Source organism: Scyliorhinus torazame, chromosome 4 (genome assembly GCF_047496885.1).
Source record: "Scyliorhinus torazame isolate Kashiwa2021f chromosome 4, sScyTor2.1, whole genome shotgun sequence".
NCBI classification, from domain to species: Eukaryota; Metazoa; Chordata; class Chondrichthyes; order Carcharhiniformes; family Scyliorhinidae; genus Scyliorhinus; species Scyliorhinus torazame.
The window spans coordinates 364,015,950-364,028,427 of NC_092710.1; the positions used below are offsets into that span (position 1 = coordinate 364,015,950).

Sequence of the window (12,478 nt, forward strand, 5' to 3'; positions counted from 1 at the left end):
CTGCTGTCTCACAGTGCCAGGGACCCGGGTTAACACTGCTGTCTCACAGTGCCAGGGACCCGGGTTAACACTGCTGTCTCACAGAGCCAGGGACCCGGGTTAACACTGCTGTCTCACAGTGCCAGGGACCCGGGTTAACACTGCTGTCTCACAGTGCCAGGGACCTGAGTTAACACTGCTGTCTCACAGTGCCAGGGACCCGGGTTAACACTGCTGTCTCACAGTGCCAGGGAACCGGGTTAACACTGCTGTCTCACAGTGCCAGGGACCCGGGTTAACACTGCTGTCTCACAGAGCCAGGGACCCGGGTTAACACTGCTGTCTCACTGTGCCAGGGACCCGGGTTAACACTGCTGTCTCACAGTGCCAGGGACCCGGGTTAACACTGCTGTCTCACAATGCCAGGGACCCGGGTTAACACTGCTGTCTCACAGAGCCAGGGACCCGGGTTAACACTGCTGTCTCACAGTGCCAGGGACCCGGGTTAACACTGCTGTCTCACAGTGCCAGGGACCCGGGTTAATACTGCTGTCTCACTGTGCCAGGGACCCGGGTTAACACTGCTGTCTCACAGTGCCAGGGACCCGGGTTAACACTGCTGTCTCACAGTGCCAGGGAGCCGGGTTAACACTGCTGTCTCACAGTGCCAGGGACCTGAGTTAACACTGCTGTCTCACAGTGCCAGGGACCCGGGTTAACACTGCTGTCTCACAGTGCCAGGGACCCGGGTTAACACTGCTGTCTCACAGTGCCAGGGACCCGGGTTAACACTGCTGTCTCACAGTGCCAGGGACCCGGGTTAACACTGCTGTCTCACAGTGCCAGGAACCCGGGTTAACACTGCTGTCTCACAGTGCCAGGGACCCGGGTTAACACTGCTGTCTCACAGTGCCAGGAACCCGGGTTAACACTGCTGTCTCACGGTGCCAGGGACCCCGGTTAACACTGCTGTCTCACAGTGCCAGGGACCCAGGTTAACACTGCTGTCTCACAGTGCAAGGGACCCGGGTTAACACTGCTGTCTCACAGTGCCAGGGACCCGGGTTAACACTGCTGTCTCATGGTGCCAGGGATCCGGGTTAACACTGCTGTCTCACAGTGCCAGGGACCCGGGTTAACGCTGCTGTCTCACAGTGCCAGGGACCCGGGTTAACACTGCTGTCTCACAGTGCCAGGGACCCGGGTTAACACTGCTGTCTCACAGTGCCAGGGACCCGGGTTAACACTGCTGTCTCACAGTGCCAGGCACCCGGGTTAGCACTGCTGTCTCACAGTGCCAGGGATCCGGGTTAACACTGCTGTCTCACTATGCCAGGGACCCGGATTAACACTGCTGTCTCACTGTGCCAGGGTCCCGGGTTAACACTGCTGTCTCACAGTGCCAGGGACCCGGGTTAACACTGCTGTCTCACAGAGCCAGGGAACCGGTTTAACACTGCTGCCTGACAGAGCCAGGGGCCCGGGTTAACACTGCTGTCTCACAGTGCCAGGGACCCGGGTAAACACTGCTGTCTCACAGTGCCAGGGACCAGGGTTAACACTGCTGACTCACAGTGCCAGAGACCCGGGTTAACACTGCTGTCTCACAGTGCCAGGGACCCGGGTTAACACTGCTGTCTCACAGTGCCAGGGACCCGGGTTAACACTGCTGTCTCACAGTGCCAGTGACCCGGGTTAACACTGCTGTCTCACAGAGCCAGGGACCCGGGTTAACACTGCTGTCTCTCAGTGCCAGGGACCCGGTTTAACACTGCTGTCTCACAGAGCCAGGGACCTGGGTTAACGCTGCTGTCTCACAGTGCCAGGGACCCGTGTTAACACTGCTGTCTCACAGTGCCAGGGACCTGGGTTAACACTGCTGTCTCACAGTGCCAGGGACCCGGGTTAACACTGCTGTCTCACAGTGCCAGGGACCTGGGTTAACACTGCTGCCTCACAGTGCTAGGGACCCGGGTTAACACTGCTGCCTCACAGTGCCAGAGACCCGGGTTAACACTGCTGTCTCACAGTGCCAGTGACCCGGGTTAACACTGCTGTCTCACAGAGCCAGGGACCCGGGTTAACACTGCTGTCTCACAGTGCCAGGGACCCGGTTTAACACTGCTGTCTCACAAAGCCAGGGACCTGGGTTAACGCTGCTGTCTCACAGTGCCAGGGACCCGTGTTAACACTGCTGTCTCACAGTGCCAGGGACCTGGGTTAACACTGCTGACTCACAGTGCGAGGGACCCGGGTTAACACTGCTGTCTCACAGTGTCAGGGACCCGGGTTAACACTGCTGTCTCACAGTGCCAGGGACCCGGGTTAACACTGCTGTCTCACAGTGCCAGGGACCCGGGTTAACACTGCTGTCTCACAGTGCCAGGGACCCGGGTTAACACTGCTGTCTCACAGAGCCAGGGAACCGGGTTAACACTGCTGTCTCACAGTGCCAGGGACCCGGGTTAACACTGCTGCCTCACAGTGCCAGGGACCCGGGTTAACACTGCTGTCTCACAGTGCCAGGGAGCCGGGTTAACACAGCTGCCTCACAGTGCCAGGGACCCGGGTTAACACTGCTGTCTCACAGTGCCAGGGAGCCGGGTTAACACTGCTGTCTCACAGTGCCAGGGACCCGGGTTAACACTGCTGTCTCACAGTGCCAGGGACCCGGGTTAACACTGCTGTCTCACTGTGCCAGGGACCCGGGTTAACACTGCTGTCTCACAGTGCCAGGGACCCGGGTTAACACTGCTGTCTCACAGAGCCAGGGACCCGGATTAACACTGCTGTCTCACAGAGCCAGGGACCCGGGTTAACACTGCTGTCTCACAGTGCCAGGGACCCGTGTTAACACTGCTGTCTCACAGTGCCAGGGACCCGGGTTAACACTGCTGCCTCACAGTGCCAGGGACCCGGGTTAACACTGCTGTCTCACAGAGCCAGGGGCCCGGGTTAACACTGCTGTCTCACAGTGCCAGGGACCCGGGTTAACACTGCTGTCTCACAGAGCCAGGGACCCGGGTTAACACTGCTGTCTCACTGTGCCAGGGACCCGGGTTAACACTGCTGTCTCACAGAGCCAGGGACCCGGGTTAACACTGCTGTCTCACAGTGCCAGGGACCCGGGTTAACACTGCTGTCTCACAGAGCCAGGGACCCGGGTTAACACTGCTGTCTCACTGTGCCAGGGACCCGGGTTAACACTGCTGTCTCACAGTGCCAGGGACCCGGGTTAACACTGCTGTCTCACAATGCCAGGGACCCGGGTTAACACTGCTGTCTCACAGAGCCAGGGACCCGGGTTAACACTGCTGTCTCACAGTGCCAGGGACCCGGGTTAACACTGCTGTCTCACAGTGCCAGGGACCCGGGTTAACACTGCTGTCTCACTGTGCCAGGGACCCGGGTTAACACTGCTGTCTCACAGTGCCAGGGACCCGGGTTAACACTGCTGTCTCACTGTGCCAGGGACCCGGGTTAACACTGCTGTCTCACAGTGCCAGGGAGCCGGGTTAACACTGCTGTCTCACAGTGCCAGGGACCCGGGTTAACACTGCTGTCTCACAGTGCCAGGGAGCCGGGTTAACACTGCTGTCTCACAGTGCCAGGGACCCGGGTTAACACTGCTGTCTCACTGTGCCAGGGACCCGGGTTAACACGCTGTCTCACAGTGCCAGGGACCCGGGTTAACACTGCTGTCTCACAGAGCCAGGGACCCGGGTTAACACTGCTGTCTCACTGTGCCAGGGACCCGGGTTAACACTGCTGTCTCACAGTGCCAGGGACCCGGGTTAACACTGCTGTCTCACAGTGCCAGGGACCCGGGTTAACACTGCTGTCTCACAGAGCCAGGGACCCGGGTTAACACTGCTGTCTCACAGTGCCAGGGACCCGGGTTAACACTGCTGTCTCACAGTGCCAGGGACCCGGGTTAACACTGCTGCCTCACAGTGCCAGGGACCCGGGATAACACTGCTGCCTCACAGAGCCAGGGACCCGGGTTAACACTGCTGTCTCACAGTGCCAGTGACCCGGGTTAACACTGCTGTCTCACAGAGCCAGGGACCCGGGTTAACACTGCTGTCTCACAGAGCCAGGGACCCGGGTTAACACTGCTGTCTCACTGTGCCAGGGACCCGGGTTAACACTGCTGTCTCACTGTGCCAGGGACCCGGGTTAACACTGCTGTCTCACAGAGCCAGGGACCCGGGTTCACACTGCTGTCTCACAGTGCCAGGGACCCGGGTTAACACTGCTGTCCCACAGTGCCAGGGACCCGGGTTAACACTGCTGTCTCACAGTGCCAGGGACCCGGGTTAACACTGCTGCCTCACAGTGCCAGGGACACGGGTTAACTCTGCTGTCTCACAGTGCCAGGGACCCGGGTTAACACTGCTGTCTCACAGTGCCAGGGACCCGGGTTAACACTGCTGTCTCACAGTGCCAGGGACCCGGTTTAACACTGCTGTCTCACAGTGCCAGGGACCCGGGTTAACACTGCTGTCTCACAGTGCCAGGGACCCGGGTTAACACTGCTGTCTCACAGTGTCAGGGACCCGGGTTAACACTGCTGTCTCACAGAACCAGGTACCCGGTTCATTTCCAGCCTCGGGTGACTGTGTGGAGTCTGCACCTTCTCCCCGTGTCTGCGTGGGTTTCCTCCGGGTGCTCCGGTTTCCTCCCACAGTCCAAAGATGTGCAGGTTGGGTGGATTACAAAGAACAAAGAACAAAGAAATGTACAGCACAGGAACAGGCCATTCGGCCCTCCAAGCCCGTTCTGACCATGCTGCCCGACTAAACTACAATCTTCTACACTTCCTGGGTCCGTATCCCTCTATTCCCATCCTATTCATGTATTTGTCAAGATGCCTCTTAAATGTCCCTTTCGCCCCTGCTTCCACCACCTCGTCCGGTAGCGAGTTCCAGGCACCCACTACCCTCTGCGTAAAAAACTTGCCTCGTACATCTACTCTAGACCTTGCCCCTCTCACCTTAAACCTATGCCCCCTAGTAATTGACCCCTCTACCCTGGGGAAAAGCCTCTGACTATCCACTCTGTCTATGCCCCTCATAATTTTGTAGACCTCTATAAGGTCGCCCTTCAACCTCCTTCGTTCCAGTGAGAACAAACCGAGTTTATTCAACCGCTCCTCATAGCTAATGCCCTCCATACCAGTCAACATTCTGGTAAATCTCTTCTGCACCCTCTCTAAAGCCTCCACATCCTTCTGGTAGTGTGGCGACCAGAATTGAACACTATACTCCAAGTGTGGCCGAACTAAGGTTCTATACAGCTGAAACATGACTTGCCAATTCTTATACCCAATGCCCCGGCCAATGAAGGCAATCATGCCGTATGCCTTCTTGACTACCTTCTCCACCTGTGTTGCCCCTTTCAATGACCTGTGGACCTGTACTCCTAGATCTCTTTGACTTTCATTACTCTTGAGGGTTTTACCATTCACTGTATATTCCCTACCTGCATTAGACCTTCCAAAATGCATTACCTCACATTTGTCCGGATTAAACTCCATCTGCCATCTCTCCGCCCAAGTCTCCAAACAATCTAAATCCTGCTGTATCCTCTGACAGTCCTCATCGCTATCCGCAATTCCACCAACCTTTGTGTCGTCTGCAAACTTACTAATCAGACCAGTTACATTTTCCTCCAAATCATTTATATATACTACAAACAGCAAAGGTCCCAGCACTGATCCCTGTGGAACACCACTGGTCACAGCCCTCCAATTAGAAAAGCATCCTTCCATTGCTACTCTCTGCCTTCTATGACCTAGCCAGTTCTGTATCCATCTTGCCAGCTCACCCCTGATCCCGTGTGACTTCACCTTTTGTACTAGTCTACCATGAGGGACCTTGTCAAAGGCCTTACTGAAGTCCATATAGACAACATCCATTGCCCTACCCCCATCAATAATCTTAGTGACCTCCTCGAAAAACTCTATCAAGTTAGTGAGACACGACCTCCCCGTCACAAAACCATGCTGCCTCTCACTAATACGTCCAGTTGCTTCCAAATGGGAGTAGATCCTGTCTACTCCATGACCATGATTGGTCATGTTAATTGCCCCTTAGTGTCCAAAGGTTAGCTGGGGTTATGGGGATATGGTGGGCAGTGGGCCTAGGTAGGGTCGGTGCAGATTCAATGGGCCGAATAGCCTCTTTCTGCACTATAGGGATTCTCTGTGTGGTCATTGCTCCGATTAAAGGCAGCCCATTGCCAGGTATTTCTTGTGGAGTAAATTAAACAATGTCTTCTCACCTTCATGTGTCTTGTTTTACAAAAGGCTGGGAACGGATTCTCTCGGCTAAATACAGAGGATGCTGCATCGCAACAGGTGCTGGCATCAAATCATTAGAGGAGGAGGGGGCGCAGTGGCCTTGTCGCTGGGCAAGTAATCCAGGGGAATGCTCTGGGATCCCCGGATCGAATCCCACTCTGGCAGGTGGTGAAATTTTAATTCAATAAAAAAAATCTGGAATTTAAAGTCGATTGATTGATAAAATCCCCCCTGGTTCACTAATGTCCTTTCGGGAAGGAAATCTGCCGCCCTTACCCGGTCTGGCCTACACGTGACTCCAGACCCACAGCAATGCAGTTTCCTCTGAGAACATAGAACATTACAGCGCAGTACAGGCCCTTCGGCCCTCGATGTTGCGCCGACCTGTGAAACCACTCCACAGCCCATCTACACTATTCCCTTATCGTCCATATGTCTATCCAATGACCATTTGAATGCCCTTAGTGTTGGCTAGTCCACTACTGTTGCAGGCAGGGCATTCCACGCCCTTACTACTCTCTGAGTAAAGAACCCACCCCTGACATCTGTCCTATATCTACTGCCCCTCAATTTAAAGCTATGTCCCCTCGTGCTGACATCCCCATCCGAGGAAAAAGGCTCTCACTGTCCACCCTATCCAATCCTCTGATCATCTTGTATGCCTCAATTAAGTCACCTCTTAACCTTCTTCGCTCAAGTCCCACAGCCTTCCCTCCTAAGATCTTCCCTCCATACCAGGCAACATCCTGGTAAATCTCCTCTGCACCCTTTCCAATGCTTCCACATCCTTCCTATAATGCGGCGACCAGAATTGCACGCAATACTCCAAATGCGGCCGCACCAGAGTTTTGTACAGCTGCAACATGACCTCATGGCTCCGAAACTCAATCCCTCTACCAATAAAAGCTAACACACCGTACGCCTTCATAACAACCCTCTCAACCTGGGTGGCAACTTTCAGGGATCTATGTACATGGACACTGGGATCTCTCTGCTCATCCACGCTGCCAAGAATCTTACCATTAGCCCAGTACTCTCTATTCCTGTTATTCCTCCCAAAATGAATCACCTCACACTTTTCTGCATTAAACTCCATTTGCCACCTCTCAGCCCAGCGCTGCAGCTTATCTATGTCCCTCTGTAACTTGTAGCATCCTTCCGCACTGTCCACTGGCTTGTCTTAGCAAACCACTCAGTTCCAGGGCAATTAGGGTCGGGCAACAAATGCCAGCCCCGCCCAGCAACACCCACATCCCAAGAATAAATAAAAAAAGATTGGAGCTGGAGTAGATCAATCAGCACCTCCAACCTGCTCCATCGTTCCATTAGATCATGTCTGATCAAACTGTGGCCTTAACTCCACTTTGCTGCCTGTCCCCATAACCCTCGACTTCCTTTCCCACCAGAAACCTGTCTAACTCAGGCAGGGGGGTCAATGCTGATTGTGTGAACTGGAATCAATAGTGAAATATCTGCCCCGGGCGGTTCATATTTCCTGTCTAACTCAGGCAGGGGGATCAATGCTGAGTGTGTGAACTGGAATCAATAGTGAAGTATCTGCCCCGGGCGGTTCACATTTCCTGTCTAACTCAGGCAGGGGGGTCAATGCTGAGTGTGTGAACTGGAATCAACAGTGAAATATCTGCCCCTGGCGGTTCACATTTCCTGTCTAACTCAGGCAGGACAATCAATGCTGAGTGTGTGAACTGGAATCAATAGTGAAATATCAGCCCCGGGCGGTTCACATTTCCTGTCTAACTCAGGCAGGGGGGTCAATGCTGAGTGTGTGAACTGGAATCAATAGTGAAATATCTGCCCCGGGCGGTTCACATTTCCTGTCTAACTCAGGCAGGGGGGTCAATGCTGAGTGTGTGAACTGGAATCATTAGTGAAATATCTGTCCCGGGCGGTTCACATTTCCTGTCTAACTCAGGCAGGGGGGGTCAATGCTGAGTGTGTGAACTGGAATCAATAGTGAAATATCTGCCCCGGGCGGTTCACATTTCCTGTCTAACTCAGGCAGGGGGACAATGCTGAGTGTGTGAACTGGAATCAATAGAGAAATATCTGCCCCGGGCGGTTCACATTTCCTGTCTAACTCAGGCAGGGGGATCGATGCTGAGTGTGTGAACTGGAATCAATAGTGGAATATCTGCCCCGGGCGGTTCACATTTCCTGTCTAACTCAGGCAGGGGGATCGATGCTGAGTGTGTGAACTGGAATCAATAGTGAAATATCTGCACCGGGCGGTTCACATTTCCTGTCTAACTCAGGCAGGGTGGTCAATGCTGAGTGTGTGAACTGGAATCAATGGTGAAATATCTGTCCCGGGCGGTTCACATTTCCTGTCTCACTCAGGCAGGGGGGTCAATGCTGAGTGTGTGAACTGGAATCAATAGTGAAATATCTGCCCCGGGCGGTTCACATTACCTCTCTAACTCAGGCAGGGGGGTCAGTGCTGAGTGTGTGAACTGGAATCAATAGTGAAATATCTGCCCCGAGCGGTTCACATTTCCTGTCGAACTCAGGCAGGGGGGTCAATGCTGTGTGTGTGAACTGGAATCAATAGTGAAATATCTGCCCCGGGCAGTTCACATTTCCTGTCTAACTCAGGCAGGGGGGTCAATGCTGAGTGTTTGAACTGGAATCAATAGTGAAATAGTGAAATATCTGCCCCGTACGGTTCACGTTTCCTGTCTAACTCAGGCAGGGGGGTCAATGCTGAGTGTGTGAACTGGAATCAACAATGAAATATCTGCCCCAGGGCGGTTCACATTTCCTGTCTAACTCAGGCAGGGGGATCAATGCTGAGTGTGTGAACTGGAATCAATAGTGAAATATCTGCCCCGGGCGGTTCACATTTCCTGTCTAACTCAGGCAGGGGGGATCAATGCTGAGTGTGTGAACTGGAATCAATAGTGAAATATCTGCCCCGGGCGGTTCACATTTCCTGTCTAACTCAGGCAAGGGGGTCAATGCTGAGTGTGTGAACTGGAATCAATAGTGAAATATCTGCCCCGGGCGGTTCACATTTCCTGTCTAACTCAGGCAGGGGGGTCAATGCTGAGTGTGTGAACTGGAATCAATAGTGAAATATCTGCCCCGGGCGGTTCACATTTCCTGTCTAACTCAGGCAGGGGGGTCAATGCTGAGTGTGTGAACTGGAATCAATAGTGAAATATCTGCCCCGGGCGGTTCACATTTCCCGTCTTACTCAGGCAGGGGGATCAATGTTGAGTGTGTGAACTGGAATCAATTGTGAAATATCTGCCCCGGGCGGTTCACATTTCCTGTCTAACTCAGGCAGGGGGGTCAATGCTGAGTGTGTGAACTGGAATCAATAGTGAAATATCTGCCCCGGGCGGTTCACATTTCCTGTCTAACTCAGGCAGGGGGATCGATGCTGAGTGTGTGAACTGGAATCAATAGTGAAATATCTGCCCCGGGCGGTTCACATTTCCTGTCCAACTCAGGCAGGGGGGTCTATGCTGAATGTGTGAACTGGAATCAATAATGAAATATCTGCCCCGGGCGGTTCACATTTCCTGTCTAACTCAGGCAGGGGGATCAATGCTGAGTGTGTGAACTGGAATCAAGAGTGAAATATCTGCCCCGGGCGGTTCACATTTCCTGTCTAACTCAGGCAGGGGGATCAATGCTGAGTGTGTGAACTGGAATCAAGAGTGAAATATCTGCCCCGGGCGAGTCACATTTCCTGTCTAACTCAGGCAGGGGGGTCATTGCTGAGTGTGTGAACTGGAATCAATAGTGAAATATCTGCCCCGGGCGGTTCACATTTCCTGTCTAACTCAGGCAGTGGGGTCAATGCTGAGTGTGTGAACTGGAATCAATAGTGAAATATCTGCCCCGGGAGGTTCACATTTCCTGCCTAACTCAGGCAGGGGGGTCAATGCTGAGTGTGTGAACTGGAATCAATAGTGAAATATCTGCCCAGGGCTGTTCACATTTCCTGTCTAACTCAGGCAGGGGGATCGATGCTGAGTGTGTGAACTGGAATCAATTGTGAAATATCTGCCCCGGGCGGTTCACATTTCCTGTCTAGCTCAGGCAGGGGGGTCAATGCTGAGTGTGTGAACTGGAATCAATAGTGAAATATCTGCCCCGGGCGGTTCACATTTCCTGTCTAACTCAGGCAGGGGGGTCAATGCTGAGTGTGTGAACTGGAATCAATAGTGAAATATCTGCCCCGGGCGGTTCACATTTCCTGTCTAACTCAGGCAGGGGGGTCAATGCTGAGTGTGTCAACTGGAATCAATAGTGAAATATCTGCCCCGGGCGGTTCACATTTCCTGTCTAACTCAGGCAGGGGGGTCAATGCTGAGTGTGTGAACTGGAATCAATCGTGAAATATCTGCCCCGGGCGATTCACATTTCCTGTCTAACTCAGGCAGGGGGATCAGTGCTGAGTGTGTGAACTGGAATCAATAGTGAAGTATCTGCCCCGGGCGGTTCACATTTCCCGTCTTACTCAGGCAGGGGGATCAATGCTGAGTGTGTGAACTGGAATCAATTGTGAAATATCTGCCCCGGGCGGTTCACATTTCCTGTCTAACTCAGGCAGGGGGGTCAATGCTGAGTGTGTGAACTGGAATCAATAGTGAAATATCTGCCCCGGGCGGTTCACATTTCCTGTCTAACTCAGGCAGTGGGGTCAATGCTGAGTGTGTGAACTGGAATCAATAGTGAAATATCTGCCCCGGGCGGTTCACATTTCCTGTCTAACTCGGTCAGGGGGGTCAATGCTGAGTGTGTGAACTGGAATCAATAGTGAAATATCTGCCCCGGGCGGTTCACATTTCCTGTCTAACTCAGGCAGGGGGGTCAATGCTGAGTGTGTGAACTGGAATCAATAGTGAAATATCTGTCCCGGGCGGTTCACATTTCCTGTCTAACTCAGGCAGGGGGATCGATGCTGAGTGTGTGAACTGGAATCAATATTGAAATATCTGCCCCGGGCGGTTCACATTTCCTGTCCAACTCAGGCAGGGGGGTCAATGCTGAATGTGTGAACTGGAATCAATAATGAAATATCTGCCCCGGGCGGTTCACATTTCCTGTCTAACTCAGGCAGGGGGATCAATGCTGAGTGTGTGAACTGGAATCAATAGTGAAATATCTGCCCCGGGCGGTTCACATTTCCTGTCTCACTCAGGCAGGGGGATCAATGCTGAGTGTGTGAACTGGAATCAAGAGTGAAATATCTGCCCCGGGCGGTTCACATTTCCTGTCTAACTCAGGCAGGGGGGTCATTGCTGAGTGTGTGAACTGGAATCAACAGTGAAATATCTGCCCCGGGCGGTTCACATTTCCTGTCTAACTCAGGCAGTGGGGTCAATGCTGAGTGTGTGAACTGGAATAAATAGTGAAATATCTGCCCCGGGAGGTTCACATTTCCTGTCTAACTCAGGCAGGGGGGTCAATGCTGAGTGTGTGAACTGGAATCAATAGTGAAATATCTGCCCCGGGCTGTTCACATTTCCTGTCTAACTCAGGCAGGGGGATCGATGCTGAGTGTGTGAACTGGAATCAATTGTGAAATATCTGCCCCGGGCGGTTCACATTTCCTGTCTAGCTCAGGCAGGGGGGTCAATGCTGAGTGTGTGAACTGGAATCAATAGTGAAATATCTGCCCCGGGCGGTTCACATTTCCTGTCTAACTCAGGCAGGGGGGTCAATGCTGAGTGTGTGAACTGGCATCAATAGTGAAATATCTGCCCCGGGCGGTTCACATTTCCTGTCTAACTCAGGCAGGGGGATCGATGCTGAGTGTGTGAACTGGAATCAATAGTGAAATATCTACCCCGGGCGGTTCCCATTTCCTGTCTAACTCAGGCAGGGGGATCAATGCTGAGTGTGTGAACTGGAATCAATAGTGAAATATCTGCCCCGGGCGGTTCACATTTCCTGTCTAACTCAGGCAGGGGGGTCAATGCTGAGTGTGTGAACTGGAATCAATAGTGAAATATCTGCCCCGGGCGGTTCACATTTCCTGTCTAACTCAGGCAGGGGGGTCAATGCTGAGTGTGTGAACTGGAATCAATAGTGAAATATCTGCCCCGGGCGGTTCACATTTCCTGTCTATCTCAGGCAGGGGGGTCAATGCTGAGCATGTGAACTGGAATCATTAGTGAAATATCTGCCCCGGGCGGTTCACATTTCCTGTCTAACTCAGGC

General features: G+C 53.1%; 1 protein-coding gene across 2 annotated transcripts in view; it reads left to right on the top strand.

Annotated features, from left to right (window-relative positions):
• LOC140411766 (heme-binding protein 2-like) overlaps window positions 1-12,478 on the top strand; it is a 91,608-nt gene that overhangs the window by 54,650 nt on the left and 24,480 nt on the right. The window lies entirely within an intron of this gene.